Here is a 6,000-nt window from a genome sequence, read left to right on the forward strand (position 1 = left end):
GAATTTTTTCTCTGACTCTCCCTTTGTCATGACTTATTTCATCTAATTTCATGGAGGCTCTTTCCTCTCGATTTTCCTTGAGGAAACAGTGCAGACATTACTGATGTTTTCTTCAGAATCTTTGTGCAAATACACTTTGAGGAGAGAATTATTCTGAGTCTTCATAGAGCAGGTGTTCTCTCTGGATGTTAAGAAATTTTCCATAGTCTGTTCATACTCACTGAAGGCGACATGTCTATTTCCTGGTGTACAACGCTATAGAATTGACTGTGGATTTAGTGTAAAGTTACTTTGCATTCTTTCCAAAGTATTGCAGAGTGGGCCACAAATCTAGTGTCTGAATACATGCTGTTTTGCTCGAGAGGGGAATAAGGAAAATTGTAAGATACCAAGCAATATAGTTTGTTGTTATCTCCCATCAATGTGATGGTAATGGACTTGGCTGTTAGTGGAATTGCATCCAGATTTTGGTGTTAGGTTGATTTTTATATACTGATTTTTGAATCCAATTCAAATTTAAGAATGTATACATACAGGTATATCCATCTCTCTATATTTCTCCCAACTAGGTATATAGTTTTCCAAATTCAAAAATATAAACCCACAAAAATATGTGCAAATTACAAATATGTATTTCAAAATGCATATTTCCCAGAAATATATATTTGGAAAAAGTATATATGGTGATTATTTTAGTGTATATGCTGGAATAAATAAATGGAGACCAACATCCAAATGTCTGTAAATATGTGGTTATCTTGCTGGAAATTAAATTTTAAAAAATTATAGTTCAATATATGAGATCATTATAGAGAGATCATAGGTAATTATTAGCAGACCCCTCAGCAAGGTGATAGAAGACATTTGTCTAAAAATAATAACTTAGAAAAGGAAATCTGCATAATTTGGGTTATGTGAGCTTTATAAGTGAGAAATTTTATTCATTTATAATGGGCTTTACATATTTTGACGTTTATAAAGGTTATCTAAATTCAAAATGTGTTGGAATGCTTGGATTAAAGTTAATTTGTATTATAAGATGATATGTAAATTTCATCTTTGCAGAATAGTAGCAAATAAAGGTTACTAGTGTTTGGAAATTTAAAACTAAACACATTTAAAAATTTAAACTTGTATTGAATGTGCTCAATAGATAAGAACTGTCATGTTCTCATGACAGGATTTTCTAATTTGTGTGTCTAATGTAGGGCCTAATATAAATCCTCATGCACACGTACTAATTGTTGAGTTACAATATTTACTAATAGCAACAATGAAAATAGAAGTAGAAAAATCCTGTGTGTTTTAGCATCAAATTTAAGATAGAAATTTGGTGCTAGCACTTCCTAGCTATAGGGTCACATCCAGAAATAAATAATACTTCTAAGGAAAGTTTCCTCATTGGTAAAATGTATAATCCGGACCTACTTCATTGATTATTGAGATTAGAGAAAATGTGTGCAGGTGTGGTGGAATAGAGCTTAAAAAGTGGGGGTGGGGGGAGTGAAAATTGGTAGCCATCGTCACTATTTATTTTAACAACCTGCCTCCTTGAAAACAGAAAGGAAAATAAAATTCAGTTTAATAAAATTAAAACATAATTTTATCATGCTTTTTGTTTAAACCTTGTCAAAACTACAGAAGAGACATTCTATGGAAAACATGTTGAAAGACAAACTGAAAAAAGAAAATAAAAAGGCAAATTGGCAATATCTTCAAGTGATTTGTCCTGACTTTAAAAGTTTCATGTTAACCTCAGCTGTCACTTTGGAATAGGGGACCCACTTTAATACCTGTCACTCTGTCAGCATTCTCGAATGAAATTTACACTCTGAAAATAGGTATCTCATTTCTATTTTGTTGAAGTTAGAAATTATATTTTCAAAACCTGTGAACATTAGGTTCTCTCTTGGCATATGCATCACACAACATCTAACTTGTGTGCTGTATTTCAGTAACAAGACACTGGAAAATATTTGCTAGCAATCATATTGCTGTGTTCAGAATAATGTGATTTTTTAACCTCAGACAGTTTGTATTATTCATAGATCATACACCAATTTGAAAAAAGGTTGAAAGGATGATAACTATGTGGCAATACTAGAATAGTGAAAGAGTACAAGTTTTATTGTACGGTAGAAGGGATAAAATTTTTAAAGTTACATGTTGCCCCATTTTTTTTTTAAATAGGGGAAAAAGAACTAGAATGCCAATCCTTAGTGCCAATCAATTCTTTTTTAAATTTTATTTTTACAGACTGCATTTTGATCATTGTGTACAAATGGGATAATGAATGGCACAATCAGACTCTCTACACACAGGGTCCTAGTCATTTGTGAAATAAAGATGGCTAGAAGCTGGTATGCAAATATAAAAATATAATTAGTTTTCCCTATGTCATAAATTTAAGTTTTATAGAATTAAGTTAGAAGAAAGAGGAGAGGGAGTTGTTGATCAAGAGATATAAAGACAAAGAGAAGAACAAATACACCCTTGTTTTGGTCATCAAGCATAACTCTGAAAGAGTCTGGATAGAATACTGCCCAGAGTTGCTTATAATCAAGATAATTCCTGGGAGAGTGTGTTGAAGGATATGGTGTTGGGTCTTTTCTAGCATTGTATTACACTTGGGGATAGTCTGGACCTCGATCAGGTTTCTAGCCCTCTCTTTCCTAGAGTACAGGGACTCAGCTTTGGTCATCAACTTTTGACCTCCAACACCTACATTATCCTTTGGGATTCTGTTAATGCAAGAAAACTGCTGACTGGTACACAGTCCCTCTCCAGACCTCTCTTCCACCACTGCCCCTTGACCCTTTTACTACTTTTCCCAAAATACACGTACACAGGCCTTTTGCATTTTGTGAATTTCACTACTATTAGGAAAATAGAGAATAAATTGCCTTGAAGAATTTAAATCTTTTTGAAAGCTAGGATAGTTCATATAATGACAGCTCCTGGTCTGAAGTTCCTATTTTTTAATTCATTTGAATAATTAAGTGGATATCTTTATAATATGGATGAACATTTCTGGTTGGATATTTAATTTTTTTTTCCCCTGTCATCGTGAGCTTTATGTAGTGAGCCCTCAAGCAAATGAAAAGGAATGACTAAATCATCTCCTTATCTGGAATTAGGATACATTTTTTCTCAGTCTTTTTGTAAAAATTTAGAACATAAACGACTCAGTTAATTGTATTGCATTGTAGAGTAAGAAATATAATAGAATATTTTTTTAAATTCACTGGGAACAAAAAGCCAGCCAGATGTTTTCCTTCTAAAATGTGGCAGGTTTCCTTCATATCACTTTGTTTTTATTTTGTTTCTGTACTGTACTTTGGTATCTCTTCTACCACCTTTGAAAGGAATGCAAATATTTGTCTCTTCCTCCAGATCTTACTAAGACTCATTCAGCAGTAGGACAGGAATAGACTGTCCTGTAGAGTAGAATTCCAGAGTGCAGACAGGTTTGGATGGAATGTCAGGTACCAAAGACTCCAGTAGGAATGAGGTCAGGATTGGAAAGCAATTTAGCCAAGGAGAACCTGGCAGGCCTAAAGATCTGGGAAGCCAGTTTCAGGAATTGCAAGAGAGAACAAGAACAGTACTTGTGTCCAGGACATGATGCTGGGGTATCCTGATGCCTGGGCAGGACTGGGAGTCTCAAAGTGCTCCTGAATTTCCCTCCATGATAGCACAAAGATGTTTGGGGTTGTTATGTCTGCAGCCAAACACAGAGATGATGCCTACAGATTTACCTTACCTCTGAGAAGGTCAGGATAGAAATAGGTCTCACTGCAGATTCTGACAAAATAATAAGAAGGTTGGCTCATAAAATTAGATTAAGTTCAGCAGAAAGGACACAATAATAACACCCTCCAATCACACTTATTTCTATCTCTACTAAGTCTTTTATTAATGTGTTTAGTTTATTTATAGATTTCTCTTTTGTGCTCATTTGTCATTTGTATCCCAGTTACTTTGTGGTTTTCAGCTTTTGTCTGTATAGTTGTCCTTCACCTGTTCTTAATCTTGTGCTTCCCATCCTCAAATGATGTGAATATCACAACTCTGGATCACAGATATTTCATGATTTTAAATGTCAAAATACTTGAGAAACAACAAGAGAAGTATAGAAGAGCAAGTTAGCTTAGGTAGTGTTAGCTAGTGTTAGTTAGTGTGTTAGTAATGTTAGTTAGTGTTAGTGTTAGGTAGTGTTAGCTCCTCTAGGGAGCTGGTCTGCAAGGGAAGTCCCCAGGAATTTCCTCATTCACATCTACTTCTTCCAGTTGGGAGTGTAGATATTCATCAAAAGACAAAGGGAACCTGTGGCCAGCTAAAATGAGGAAGACCTGGTGATCAGTTAAATGATAAGAACCCTGTGCATTAGTTTGTTGATTATTTTTTTCCTCAGGAGTTTATATAAATGAAGTTACAACTAAATGAAATTGTAATGCAAAGCATAGTAATAATTCCACTTTAATGCTATCACATTTTAAGTGAAATGAAACATGAAAGATATAACTGACCTCTTTTATACTCACACAAAATAATTCTTGTTTATTTTATACAATTTTGAAAAAGAAAGACAAGAATAAGGATTATTAAATGTTAGATTCATTTGCCTCCACAAGATGATACTTTTAAATAAATTTCCTTACTTTTTTCTTGCATGCTTCTGTTATTTTAAACTATACATATGTAACTCTTGATTTTATGAGTTCTCTGTCCTTCAGGATTACCTGAAACTTTAAAGTACTCATATTTTCCATTCTGTTTTCAATCTAGTACTCTTCCAGAGACGTCTGAAAACATCTATATGTGCTTGGACTCACTGTTCATTTCAGGTCCTCCTGTTACTGTGTTTTCAAAACATGTTTTACTGACCTGCAAGTCTTTTCCCCTCTCCATATTCTCCCATGAATGATCTAACACTCGCCCTCTTGCCCAGCACAGCACTTCCTGAGGTCTGCTGCACATGTCTACTTCAGTGAAGGCTTCAAGGGGATGAAAGGGGAGTGTAACACTCCCCATGCAAGATGAATTTTAAAAGTCTGTGTCTCTGACTTTCTGTTCTTAGCAATATAAAGGTGTTACAGAACTTCTGAAATTCATTTTTCTTTGACTTAGTTAATTTGAATTCTTTGGAATGACTCTCCTAACCTTTATCCCCATTCAGCCCTCCACTGCCACCTAAAATTTTATTTCCAAATACATGAGGAAGTAGAAAGCACAAGCCCAAATTGTATAAACATTTATTTTGAAAAAGGATGAACTTATGTCCCATTTACCTGTAATGATAGTAAATGAATCAATATGAGCAAAAATCTAGGTTTGATTATCTAATATCAAGATGCAATTTACCTTCAAATAAGTTTTTTTTTTATAATTCACTCCTTTAAAACTGCCATTCCTCAAAAGGCCCAACAGAGGAAATATATTACAGATAAGTATATAAATAGTGATTTAAAAAGAAAAAGAAAAAAAAAAAAAAAGCACATCTGGAACTTTCTGACAAGGCATCTCCAGTATAGTTTGTTTTAATTTTTAAAATGTCAGCAGGACAAGTATCTACTGGAGTTTGCCAGTGACAGAATAATTACCAACCACCTATAGTTTCATTCTCAGTAGAAATTTTATATTTCACTTGGAGAGATAATCTTTCTGCTCTTTCCTTTGCTTCCAAAGACCCTGTAGTTTTGTTTTGTTTTTGTTTTTGTTTTTGTTTTCTAATGTGTACACCTGAAGATGGTATAATCTTGCCAAATTCCAGCAAGCTTTCAAAGATGTCAGAATAATGTCAGGTGGGACTTTGAGGAGGAATATATACAGCAGGCTTTGGACACTTGTTTTGGTGGTTATTTTGTTTTTCCTTTCCTGAAGATTTTTATTCAGGTTGTCTTGAACATGGAACTATAAAAGAATTATCTTAGGTACTATCAGTTTATTTCCTCCTAGATTAACCTCCCAAGGCACAGCATGCTCAGCCTCTGCCCCCAA

Source organism: Sciurus carolinensis, chromosome 3, assembly GCF_902686445.1.
Source record: "Sciurus carolinensis chromosome 3, mSciCar1.2, whole genome shotgun sequence".
NCBI classification, from domain to species: domain Eukaryota; kingdom Metazoa; phylum Chordata; class Mammalia; order Rodentia; family Sciuridae; genus Sciurus; species Sciurus carolinensis.